Source organism: Triticum aestivum, chromosome 7B (assembly GCF_018294505.1).
Source record: "Triticum aestivum cultivar Chinese Spring chromosome 7B, IWGSC CS RefSeq v2.1, whole genome shotgun sequence".
NCBI lineage: Eukaryota > Viridiplantae > Streptophyta > Magnoliopsida > Poales > Poaceae > Triticum > Triticum aestivum.
The window spans coordinates 459,832,540-459,846,823 of record NC_057813.1 but is presented as its reverse complement, the minus strand read 5'-3'; positions in this window follow the sequence as shown (position 1 = coordinate 459,846,823).

Genomic DNA, 14,284 nt, shown 5'->3' with positions numbered 1-14,284 from the left:
ACGGAGTTCTCTGATGGTCCCAACATGGAACTTGGTGGGGTATCAATCCAGAAGAGAAAAGAAGTTGATTTCCCTCATGCAAAACACCACAACCATCCCAAAGATTGGAACCAAACGTGGTTTTATTGCTGGAATACTGCCCCTGCTAGAGGAAACCCTTTGCCGGGTTACCGCCCTCACCGGCTTAGCAATGGCCACCCGTTACCTCTATGATTAACTGCTAAAGAGCAGAAAACTTTTGCACCTCAACTCGCCAAGCTCTGGGCTCTCCTGGCCAATGGTTTAACTGGTATTGATCTCGTCCGCTGCTGGGTTTCTTGGGGTATTCTACCTTTAAGTTGCCGCCCCGGATTAATGCATGAATATAGTGGCAACGTCAAGGATCCTCAATGATATCATGAAATAGAAATGGCAGACACTAAAGTTACTGAATCTGTGAAGAAGATACTTGACGAACCGATCGCCGCATGCAGCCAAATCGGGTTGCCACCTTTTTGCACCGCCAACAAACCGCCAGCGGTAAAGTTTAATTAAATGCTCACTGATTCGCCTCCGCTTTAACAATGTGCTAATACTCCTTTCTTTTTATTTCATAGGACAATAGTTCCTTCTGGAAGCGGAATAAACCGGCTAGGGCTCCTCGTGCAAAGAGCAAGGCCACCAAGAAAGCTGCCAAGAAGAAAACCACCGAGTCTTCTGATCCGCGAGAAGATGTTGACAAATCGGATCCAGAGGTAGAACTTGACTCACTTGGTTCCTTCTCCATACACCTTATTGACAATGACTATTCCCAGGATGATGCGGCGGCCAGACGTGCGGACCACGTTGAGGTAATCTCTTTTTCCTCCGATTCAGATCTTGTGCCGGTTCAAAGATTTCGCCGTGAAGTTCGGAAAGTAAAATACTCTCACCCTCTTGCTTATTTGGATCCAAAATTTTCTTTGAAGACACAACAAGCTGAAGAGCGTCGCACAACCTGGCACAATGGCTAGCAAATCACCTCTTCCGGTTTATCGGATATACCAACCCGGAAACATCGTCCAGAGGTTACTTGTTCTCCCGAAAAACTTTACCCTTTGAAGGGTTTCTTCCGACTCCCACTTAATCCGTCTGATCCGAATTACCAGGTGTCTTCCAATTCATATGGCGGTTCATGAACCACTCAGCTGCCTCCCCTTAAAACCGTCCATGGGTAAGTATATTGTCCTTCATATTTTTTCTTCATAGTTCGGTTTACCGTGCTAATCTTTATTTTGATGTCACAGTGCTAAAGCCCGTACGAGCAAGAAGGCTAAAACCAGTGCCCCTATCGGTGAAGTTGAACCGGAGAGGGCTCCTAAGGGTATCAGTAGAAATACTGATGTTATGGATGATTCCGACCCACAAGGCGAGAACACTGAAGCTAATCCACCGGAAGCTGACCTGGCCATTCATATTGATCCGTCGAGCCCTCATGCTACCCCTCCAAGCCCGGCTGCTGATCCCCCGAGCCCGGATGCTAATCCGCCAAGTCCAGCCAGGGGTACCATCAATCCGCCAGGTCCACCCAAAGGTGATGATGATGATGTTGTTATTACTGGCACGACTCACACCAGTCCTGGTAATTCGGTTGTCTTGGCCAAACATACTGCCAAGGAGGAATTCACTGCTATGGGCAAGGGAAAAGGGAAGATGGATTTATCCAACTTTGTCAACCTTAGCGCCGAGGAGCTTCATTCCGGCTTTTTAAACCGTCTTTACACCAGCCGTGACTTTGAAGCCGGTTTGGTGAACCTGATGAAGGAACATTATGAGGTAATCTTCAAGACCACTTTGAAATTTACTCTTCTGTATATCTCTTCCATTGTAGCCCCCAAGGGTCAGGTTATCTTTGAAAGATAAATCGGGACTTCGACATAAAGAATACTTCAACTGAGTAGCCCCCAAGGGCCAGTTTGTCTCTTGAAGACAAACCGGGACTGTCTGTCCTTGTTTTACTTATAACTGATCAATTGTGCATTAGCCCCCAAGTGCCAAGCTTAATACCTGGATTGAGTCTTGGGACTTGAAAAATACTCACTTTTAAAAAAGCAATCCACATTAGCCCCCAAGTGCCAAGTGTATAACTTGTTATGCACTTGGGACGTTAAGAGATATTAACCGCTTTATCATCTGACTTTGCAGGCTGATATAAAGACCAAAGAGTCCCAAATCATCGATCTTCAAGAAAGCATGAAGTCACAGCAAGAAGAGACCTCTAGAGCCAAAGAGGAGCTAAAGGGTGCTTTGACTGGCATGGAACAGCTGAAAGAGAGCTTCAAAACTGAACGCGCCAATTGGGAAACGGAAAGAGCTACTTTGTTGAAACGGGCTGAAGACGTCGAAGCAGCTCTTAAACTGGTGGAGGAAGAGCTGATGGGTTTGAAACATCAAGTGAATTCCATGACAGCTGCAGTTTTTGGTAAGTATTTTATAATGACTTACTTCTGCAGCACTATCAACCCCGCCGATTTAACATTGAATTCTTAAACCGTTGTAGGCAATCGCATTGCTCATCTTGGAGCGGATATGCGGATGAAGTTGAAGGCGGCTTATACGCTGATTGAACAACTGTATACTGGTGCACAATAAATTATCTCTGCAACTTCATATAACAAACCGGCACCTACCTTGATCAAGGATACCTTGGCCAGGCTCTCAATGACTCTTGCTTAGATAGAGGAGGTGAAGCGATCGGCTGCTAGGGCGGGCGCTCTGTTGGCACTTACTCGGGCCAAAGCATGGACATCTGACTTGGATCCAGTTGATATCGCCAAGGGATTTCCGTATGAACAAGCAGACGGGTCAGCTTTTGACAATGAAGCCCTCAAAGCTCTGACAAAGGAGATGCATTCACTATCAAGTCAACTGGCTAAAGAGGCTAACTTGACAGTTCATCGGTCCTTTTACGATGAAAGGAATCAGCGGGTTGATACGATTGTGATAGAAGCGCAAAACCTTATCCCGCTAATCCGTAAGCTCACTTACGCCCCTGATGTTGAACCGTCCAATCTGATAAGTGAAGAAGCTGTACTTCAGGCTCTAACGCGGATTTACTGGACCACCATTGACTTCCAGCCTCTGGGTGGAGAGGATGAGGTTGAACTGGTGCCGGAAGATCCATCAACTTCATGTCGTCCTGGCAATGAGTCTTAATCCGGCATTCGAGTTACTTTGACAGACTTTGTCATGCAAAAAACAATCAACATTTTGGGCCTTAAAGCGCCTTGTAATAGGCTAGTGCAAGTACTTTAATCTTTGGTATTGATACACAACTTTTGGTTGATCCATCATGTTATTTGCTGTGCATGGTTATACTTTGATATTTTTCATGCGATTCTGATATCTGCATAAAAAAGAATTGTCCTGGCGGTTTACCGCCGTACGGGTCATAATGCCCAAGATAAAGTCTGATTGATAATCAAACTTGAATAAAGATGAAATAATTCATACCTCTGATATGATATCTCGTAGTTGGTTTACCAACTTGGATTGTAGTAAGGGTGAAGACCCAAATTCTTGAGTTTCTATAACTCTCGTCATGCAGTGATGGTGTGAAATACTTCATGCCAGGTTACGATGAACACCAGATGATCAAACTGGCGACATATAGTCAAAGCCAGACCGGGTTAACAAACGCCGGTTTGATAATAAAGTCTGACAACTATTAGTTGACAGCCAAGCCGGGTTAACAAACACCGGGTTAATATGATGACTAAAGAGCCTGACCGGATCAAAAGAGACCGGTTCAACATAAAACATATCAAAAAAGAGAACTTGACAAAGGCAAAGAAAACCGTGTAGTTGAGGCTTTTCGAGGGCTGCCAGGCCCAAATTTGAGGCTTTTCGTGGGCTGCCAGGCCGCTGAGTTAAACCATTTGACAAAGCCTTTTCAGATGGGTCTCCAACTAACCAATCGTCGTTTTAACTTTGACAAGTTCAGGGTCTCAATGAGAGTAACTGTCAAACGTTCGGCGGGTCATGCCAGGATTACCTGGATAGGAGTGGCTTACTTGATGAAGGCATGTTAACCCGGGGTTTTAGGTAATTATACCAGGCTTCCATGCCGTGGGTCGATACCCGGCTACAAGGGGCCTTTCAAACTCTTTGTTACTTTACACAAAGAGCCCCCAAGTAACTTTGTGAGCTGTGCTCACTGGGTGCCTATGTTTGAGCTGTGCATAGCATCCAGACTCTCTTTGGCCCCCTGGGTGTGAAGCTCCCAAGCTGTATTGTGGCATGATAGACAGTTTAACAGGTAGCACTCCGCTTTGTCAGCTGAAGCCCCCAAGTAACTCAAATATTTTTGAGAAAAAACAGCAGAGGCCCTGCTTATAGCAAGGATGCTGGTCTATTTTATTGATCATAATATATACATTGTCGAAATATGTAAATAAGAGTAGCCTATGGCTCAAGTATAGTAAGTCCGAAGGAGAGCTATGTTCCACGGCTGCCGGGTCTCCTCCTCAGAACTCCATGAGTTGTCTCGAACGTCAATGAGGTAGTATGATCCGTTGTGCAGATTTTTGCTGAACACAAAGGGCCCTTCCCAAGGTGGGGATAACTTGTGCATATCGGTCTGATCCTGGATGAGCCGGAGCACTAAGTCGCCTTCTTGAAAGGTTCTTGTCTTAACCCGGCGGCTGTGATAACGCTACAGGTCTTGCTGATAAACCGCCGAACAAGCCAAAGCCATATCCCGTTTTTCATCTAACAGGTCCAACGCCTCCTGGCGTGCTTGCTCATTGTCCGCTTCAACATAATTGGCAACCCGGGGCGAATCATGACGAATATCACTTGGGAGGACCGCCTCTACCCCGTATACCATGCAGAAAGGTGTGTAACCCGTTGATCTATTGGGGGTGGTGTTGATGCTCCATAACACAGAAGGCAATTCCTCCACCCAACAACCCGGCATCCGCTTTAAAGGAACCATGAGCCGGGGTTTGATACCTTTCAAGATTTCTTGATTGGCTCTCTCCGCTTGACCATTGGACTGGGGGTGCGCCACGGATGCTAAGTCAAGCCGGATGTGCTCTCTCTGACAGAAATCCTCCATATCACCTTTAGAAAGGTTTGTGCCATTATCCGTGATGATGCTGTGTGGAAAGCCAAAGCGGAAGATAATCTTTTTGAGAAATTGAACCGTCGTAGCCGCATCACACTTGCTGACAGGCTCCGCTTCAACCCATTTAGTGAATTTATCAACCGCCACCAGCAGGTGGGTCTTCTTATCCTTGGAACGCTTAAAGGGTCCCACCATATCAAGCCCCCAAGTGGCAAACGGCCAAGTGATAGGAATCATCCTTAATTCTTGAGCCGAAACATGAGCTCGGCGTGAAAACTTCTGACAAGCGTCACACCGCTTTACCAGATCCTCCGCATCAGCATGAGCTGTCAACCAGTAGAACCCATGACGAAAAGCCTTAGCAACCAGGGACTTTGAACCGGCATGGTGACCACAATCCCCTTCATGAATTTCCCATAGGATCTCTTGGCCTTCTTCAAGAGAAACACAATGCTTAAATACGCCTGAAACGCTGCAGCGGTGTAACTCGCCATTGTGAATAACCATGGACTTGGATTGCCGGACTATCTGTCGGGCCAGAACTTCATCATCTGGTAACTCGCCCTGGTTCATATACGCCAGATATGGAACCGTCCAATCCAGCACAACATGTAAAGTGGCCACCAATTGGACCTCCGGATCAGGAACAGCTAAATCCTCCTTTGTAGGCAACTTAACAGACGGGTTATGCAAGATATCTAAAAAGGTGTTGGGAGGTACCGGTTTACGCTGAGATCCCAGCCGGCTCAAAGCGTCTGCCGCTTCATTTTTACGCTGATCAATATGCTCAACCTAATACCCTTTGAAGTGACCAGCCACAATATCCACTTCGCGTCTCTAAGCCGCCATGAGCGGGTCCTTAGAATCCCAAGTGCCAGAAACTTGCTGGGCCACCAGATCAGAATCTCCAAAGCATCGCACCCAGCTTAAATTCATCTCCTTGGCCACACGGAGCCCATGGAGTAAAGCCTCGTACTCAGCTGCATTGTTAGTATAGGGGAACATTAAACGGAGGACATAACGAATTTTATCACCTCGAGGGGAAGTAAGGACAACTCCAGTCCCCGAGCCCTCCAATTGCCTGGATCCATCAAAGTGAATAGTCCAGTATGTATTATCCGATTTGTCCTCTGGTGCTTGTAACTTGGTCCAATCATTGATAAAGTCAACAAGTGCTTGAGATTTGATGGCTGTTCGAGGCATATACTTCAAACCATGGGGACCAAGCTCAATTGCCCACTTTGCAACCAGGCCAGTTGCCTCCCTGTTCTGAATTATATCACCCAAGGGAGCGGAACTGACCATTGTAATGGGATGGCCTTGAAAGTATTGTTTGAGCTTTTGAATTTCCATAAAGACTCCATATACCAGCTTCTACCAATGCGGATATCGCTGCTTTGACTCGATGAGCACCTCACCGATATAGTAAACCGGCCGTTGAACCGGATATTCCTTGCCACACTGACAGCACGGGCATTAGCAGCCACGTACAATAACAAGGGCTCGTTGTCAACCAGCGTAGAAAGGACCGGCGGTTCAGCCAACTGCCGCTTCAAGTCTTCAAACGCCGCATTAGCCGCATCACTCCAGACAAAGGTGTATGTTTTCTTCAACATCTGGTATAGAGGGATTGCCTTCTCTCCCAAGCGGCTAATAAACCGGCTTAGGGCTGCAATTCGGCATGCCAGACGCTGAACATCATTAATGCACGCCGGCTTAGCCAAAGATGTAATCGCTTTGATCTTCTCCGGATTAGCCTCAATGCCTCTGTTGGACACCAGAAAACCTAGGAGCTTGCCTACCGGAACACCGAAAACACACTTGTCCGGATTGAGCAGCATCTTGTAAACACGCAGATTGTCAAAGGTTTCCTTGAGATCCTCTATTAATGTCCCCTTCTTCCTGGACTTTACCACAATGTCATCAACATAGGCATGAACATTGCGCCCAATCTGAGTATGAAGACAATTTTGCACACAACGCTGATAAGTTGCCTGGGCACTCTTGAGCCCAAAGGGTATAGAAACATAGCAGAAGGCTCCAAAGGGAGTGATGAAGGCGGTCTTCTCCTGGTCCTTAACTGCCATTTTGATCTGATGATAGCATGAATAAGCATCCAAGAAACTCAAACGTTCACAACCCGCCGTCGGATCAATGATCTGATCAATACGCAGGATAGCAAAAGGATCGGCCAGACAAGCTTTGTTCAAATCAGTGTAGTCCACACACATGCGCCAAGTGTCGTTTTTCTTAAGAACAAGCACCGGATTAGCCAACCACTCAGGGTGAAACACTTCAATGATAAACCCAGCAGCCAACAGCCGGGCTACTTCCTCAACAATTGCCTTGCGTCTCTCCTTGTTAAAGCAGCAAAGAAACTGCTTGACTGGTTTAAACTTGGGATCAATATTTAGAGTGTGCTCAGCGAGTTCCCTCGGTACACCTGGCATGTCAGAAGGCTTCCATGCAAAAATGTTCCGATTCTCATGGATGAACTCGATGAGCGCGCTTTCCTATTTCGGATCCAGATTAGTGATGATGCTAAACTGTTTAGATGAATCGCCTGGAACAAAGTCAACAAGTTTAGTCTCATCAGCCGGTTTGAAATGCAGGCTTGGGTCATGCTCAGTGGTGGGCTTCTTCAGAGGGGTCATGTCTGCCAGATCAACATTGTCTTTATAGAACTTCAACTCCTCTGTAGCACAAACCGACTCAGCATAGGCCGCATCACCTTCCCCCGCAATCCAAAGCGATCTTACGACTTCCGTGAACCGTTATGGTCCCCTTGTGACCCGGCATCTTGAGTTGTAAATAAATATAACAGGGCCTTGCCATGAACTTTGCATAAGCCGGCTGTCCAAACAGTGTGTGGTACGGGCTCTGGATCCTCACCACCTCAAAGGTCAATGTTTCAGACCAGGAGTCATGCTCATCACCAAACACAACCTCCAAAGCAATCTTGCCAACAGTATATGCCGATTTACCTAGTACTACACCATGAAAAACAGTGTTTGACGGTTTAAGACTCTTGTTTGTCAACCCCATGCGACGGAAGGTCTCATAATACAGAATGTTGATAGTGCTCCCTCCATCCATGAGTACTTTGGTGAACTTATAACCTCCCACCTGAGGTGCCACCACCGAAGCCAGGTGACCCGGATTGTCAACCCGGGGCGGATTATCCTCTCTGCTCCACACAATGGGTTGCTTGGACCACCACAAGTAACGTGGTACTACCGGTTCAACAACATTAACTGCCCTCTTGTGAAGCTTCTGATCACGCTTGCACAAACTAGTGGTGAATACATGATACTGCCCACCATTCAACTGCTTTGGGTGACTCTGATAACCCGACTACTGCTGATTTCCTTGATTATTCTGTTGGCCATTACCACCTTGGTTGTTCTGGTTGCCCTGATTATTCTGAAATCCAGAGTTTGAACCGCCGCCACCATGGAAACCTGGACCTGAACCGCTCGATGGACCCTGATCATACCGGAAAAGATCAGAGTTTTTGAACTCCTTCATAATGTGACAATCCTTCCAAAGATGTCTTGCTGGAACCTCCTTGGTCCCATGCTTTGGGCAGGGCTGGTTTAATAAACGCTCCAGATTCATTCCGCCACCATGCTGGGGCGGTTTACCCTTATGACGCTGCACATTAGCGTTAGCCACAAAATCTGAATCCGCTTTACGCTTACCATTATTCCCATGGCTTCCTTGGTTGTGCTGCTATCCCTTTGCACCGCCGTTCTTCTTTCCCTTCTCCGGTTTCTCCTCATCAGAATCGGGATCCTTGGTATTATCAGAATTGGCATATTTGACCAAGGCGACCATAAGGGTGCCCATATAATTGCAGTGGCGCTTGAGCCGTCCCAACTTCATTTTCAGTGACTTAAACCGGCAATTACGTTCCAGTGTGATGATTGCTTAGCCGGCATTAATCCGGTCTGATGAATGCAAATCTTCTGAAACTCAGTGCACCCAATGAGTTGTTGACTCGTTATCCCCTTGAACACAGGCATCCAGATCAACAATGGACATAGGCTGTTTACATGTGTCCTTGAAATTAGCTATAAACCGGGCCTTCAGCTGGTCCCATGACTCGACGGAATTAGCTGGTAAGTTTTTCAACCACGTACGGGCTGTTCCCTCCAACATCATCATGAAGTACTTTGCACAAGCCGCTTCATCCACGTCTAGCATCTCCATTGCCATCTCATAACTTTCCACCCATGCCTTGGGTGGCTGATCAGCGGTATAATTAGGTACCTTACGTGGGCCCTTGAAGTCCTTAGGCAGTCGCACATTGCGGAGAGCCGGAATAAGACATGGCACTCCCCAAGAACTGAAAGCAAGCCTGGTGCCTCGGTCTACTGACACTACTGGCTAAACTGGGGCGGGTTGATAATGACCCGTATGCTATGCTGCTAAAGCGGCCTCCCTTCGCGCTCTGCCATTATCCACCACATCCTGAGCGTTTACCTCACCACGCGCCGGATTGGGTCCTTGAGGGACAATACAGCGCCGCGCACTACTGGACACCTCCGGTTCATCTATATGCCTGCTATAGCTTTTGCTCGGACGTGGGGTCGAGTGAACCATGTCTCGGCTATACGAGTAAGCTTGCTGCTGTGTCATAGCCGTTTGAAGAAGATCCCTGGCTCGTCGCGTCTCAACCGCTGCTGGCGATTCACCTCCTTTCGGAATAGCTGCCAGCCGGGATGCTGCTGCTATCATATTGTCCAAAGAGGTGGAGAAGTGACCCGGCGGGGGTGTGGTATACCGTGGCGGGTTGTCCGTTTATCGAGGTGGACCCATCACCTGAGGTTGATCCGGTGCTTCGGTCCTTGGCACCATAGTCCGGTTCACTGCTGCGGGATTGCTAGTCCCTGCTCCTGGCGTATCAAAGAGGTTCATCGCATTGTAATCCACCGGCAAGCGAGATTGATGTCTCCTCTTGAATACTTGATTTGAAGCGTTTTGATCCATCAAAAGTCGATAATTTTCGGCTTGAATCCTCTATGCTCGGGCATCTAAAGCGGCCCTTTCTTCAGCCATCCTAGCGTCCTCAGCTGTCAGGTCCTCCTGAGCCTGTGCTATCTGATCCTTTAGCTTCGCAACATCCGCATTGTGCTGATCCTGTGTCGCTGGGGTAACTGTCGTGGTCAACAAGGTCGCCCAGGCATCCATCAAACCGGAGAGAACTTGAGCCGGCCGGCGCGCGGAGCCTCCTGCCCCTGCTACCGGTCCGGATGCCGCCGCTGTGGAATTTTGCAAAGTTGGTTGTGTTCCGGCCATGAAGATTCCGACTCAGTTCGGCGGTTCAAGAAATTCTGGAATACTGGTGCCATCGGAATACCCTTCGAACACACCATCATGAACTTGGTACAGGGATTCGGTTTCACCAGCAGATGATTTTCCATCGGAATAAGCGACCGTCTCCCCTTCAGACACCGGTTCAGATCCGATCCTGTGGACACATCCCATGAACGCACACTTCATGGCAGGCTGAATCCGAGCGGGGCTTGCACACTGAGCCGTCTCGACGAGGTCAGTGCAGATGTCCGGCTCAGGGCCCGGTTCATCGATCTTGCCAATGAAAACGTGAATTCCACCAAAGGGGACCCGGTACCCGTACTTAATTGAGCCGGCCTCGGGGCCCCATCCTGCATCATCAATGTAGAGCTTGCCGCGACGACTCTTGGTCTTCTGGCCAACCGCGTACCCTTTGAGTCCTTCAAAGTTGCCCTTTAAGAACTCAAAACCATCATGCGATAGCCCCACGGTGGGTGCCAACTGTCATGGAAATATCACGTCAGATGTCCTCGTGAAAGGACTTAGTCGTGGAGCCATCACGACGGGTTAGCTTAAAGGGGTTAAATCGGACAAAGGACACGAGGGTTTTTATACTAGTTCGGCCCCTTCTATGAAGGTGAAAGCCTACGTCTAGTTGTGTTGGGATTATTGGGGTTTCGATGACCAAGGAGCTAAACAAGCTATGCCTGGTTCTCGAGTTGTTGTTTCTTGTCCCTGAACCGCTGTCGGGTCGTCCCCTTATATACACGGGTTGATGCCCGGCCGGTTTACAGAGTTCCGAGGCAGGCTCATACAAGTGTCTGGCTCGGTCTCTCCTTTCCTATCTTACAATACAAGTTACCTAACCATGGCGGTTTACCACTATGGGCCCTAATCCACATTTGGGCTCCGGGCCTCTAAGCTTCATCAGTAAAGCGCCATCTTCTGGGTCTTCGTGGGCTTCAATATAGTTGAGGGTGAACCAGCCCCTCCTGGGCGGTTTACACTCAGTAGTTATATTCCCAACACAGTCCAAGATATCCTAGCCCCACCAAAGTCTTCATATTTGCGGTGAACCACGTCCCTTGGCACAAGTGATGGAGCCAGAAACGACACATAGTCCAAAGTACGGGAGCGCATCGGATCATCTTGGTGCCAGTGATGAAAGCGGCCGAAAGTGCTAACGACATCAGCAATATACTGTGTGCGTCTGTAATCCAATGGCACACCTAACATCATGATCCATCCATGATGAAAACCCTGGGTGGCTCTGTAGTTTACACCCTCATCATGCGGAACAAATCGAATGACTCTATCATTGCCCAGATCATAGGGAGGGTGATCAACTAAAGCTTGTCTAGCCACAGCACTACGAAAGCAGAAGAGCCCAACCCCTTGAATCCATGCCTCCGCATCCAAAACCGCCCTCCCAAGAGTGTTAACAACAAAATCACTAACCATGTTACGGAAGATGGGAATCTCAGTAGGCAACGGAGCCGACTCGACGATGGAGATGGCGTAGTCCTCATGCTGCCGATCTGGAGCCACCGCCGGCAAGAAGAAAGTGCGGGGAAGGCAAAGTGGACCGCCCCTGATCACTTCAAAGCCCGGAGGATCAAGTTCCATAGGATCAAGTGGGAAGTTGGCCATTGATGGCGCCGAGTCTGCAGCAGAGTTGGATGTGAAGCTCAAATCTGCGGTGTGGCAATGGGGAGGTGTGCTTGGCGGTAGCGTGGTGGGCGGTGGAGGTGGAGTTTTGGGCGGTGGCTCTGTGGGCAATGGTGGAGGGGATGGGGTGGCAGACTTGACGGGACTGGGCAATGACCCAGTTTTACAGGCGAAGGTAGAAATCGAGGCGTCGGATATAGATATTCCTGCTAACCGACCTGGAGAGACCGCATTGACCCACGAGACCCACTTGTAAGTTGGAGAGGGGGTAGAATCCGAACAACCCTTGGCCCGGTGACCCAGCCGAAAGCATCTGCGGCATCTAACTCGACTAGTACATGAGTTGGTTAAATGCATCATAGATGAGCAATTCTGACACTTCCAAACTTTAAACACCATATCATCAATAAGATCATTTAACCAATCAGAATTAGTAGAGGAGTCTGTTACTAGATTATCTTGGAGAATTTCATTGCGTGAGACAACTGGAGACAAAATAATATCCGCATCATGCAATAAGTGTGGAGATTGGGTTTTGCTTGAAATAGCATGGGCCGTGTCAACTACCTGGGCTGGAGTTCCAGGCCCATATGAGTCAATGCTGACATTGGCCCCATGCGCATGCAGATTCACATCCAAACTAGTTGGAGCGGCCACTAAAACCCGGCCGGAGATGTAGCACGAACATTAACCGTACCAAAAATGATGGGTGGCGACGCCACCGTCCATTGGAACTCGGTCACTGGCGGCGAGGGAAGAATGACTCTCTCACGAGCATTAAAGGAATAACCAACATCAACAAGTGTATCAACACAGTGCTACATAGCTGGTTATCTATCACCCTTGCAAACATCATATTCTTGGAAGGTGGCAAAAGAAAGTTTCTTCTTTGTCGATGAACCAGAATGCAAAGAAGAGGAGGCTGATGCATGGCAATCATACCAAGGGAGGCACGCCTTTTGAAAGGACTTATTAAAATCCACTCTGCATCACATTCTTTCTTCCAAATGATAAACTCACGTTTCCAATTAGGGCCACCATTTCCCCACAGATGGAAATGACATTTGAATTGCAGGTAGGCAAACGAACGCAATTGAAGAATAAAAAGTCCAACTCGTTTGCAAGAAAGAATGAATTAAAATACCTTGTCTTTAATGAGCTAAACAGACAAATCAATTGCGGATCCACCAATAGTTGATTCTAACACCGCCGCCAAAGAATCTTCATCAAGACGGAAAATATGCCTGCTGAAAAACACTACCATAATGAATCGGCCTGTGTCATCCATTGGGTGGATGCATTTCCCACAAGATCTAAAAACCTCATCTGCAAAAGCCAGTCCTTTGGAGAAATCCAGATCCAAAGTTGATCCACCATGAGAACCCATATGAGATGGGTATGGGAAGGTAGATTAGAGGACGCCGGAGGAGATGAGTGGAGAGAATCCAAGATTCACTTCCATATGCTCTTATTGCTGCTGCTAATCTAAAACTATCACTGGTAAAATGAAGCAATTCCCATGTAGAGGCATTGATAAATGCTTCTGTCCTGCTTTATTTTTTGGTATCCTGCTTTAGTTCCCATCAAGACAATCATGATGCTTCTATTTTTTTGTGTACATTTCATTAATTCTTATTGACAATTAAGATGCTGATGTTAATCTTGTTCCCCTGCTAAAACAAAGTAACGACACTACTTAAATATCATTTTTTATATTTTTGCAAACAGGGATGCGTATCTCCATACTCTGGCATGTCTTCCTCAATTTTAGTGGAACTGCACAAAATTAGATGGCTACTGTTGCTCAGCCTCACTGTCCTTTGCCAAGTGGTTCTTCCTTTCTTGAGCTTGATTACCGAGAAGAAACAAACCACAATGAGGATTATCAAACTTCATTGGTGCCTGACCCAAACTTGATGCCAAAATCAATGATGCATCACCATGATGACCTATCGATACTCATGATTGTCTCTCATGGTAGCATCGGCTGGTGAAGCTGATCGATGTTCAATGAAGAACGGGCTCTCTTCCATCAGAACTCTTTTCTTGTTACCACAAAGACAATATCCTTCATCAGTTCATCTTGGAGTAGTCGTTTAAGTTGGTGCAATTTTATCACACAATTGGATATGAACCAAATATTTCCTCGAAGAAGCATTGACGTTGGTACTAAGAGCAAAAGTTTTGTATTGGTTTATAAGCCTTCTCACAATTTTGTCTTTGACTACCATG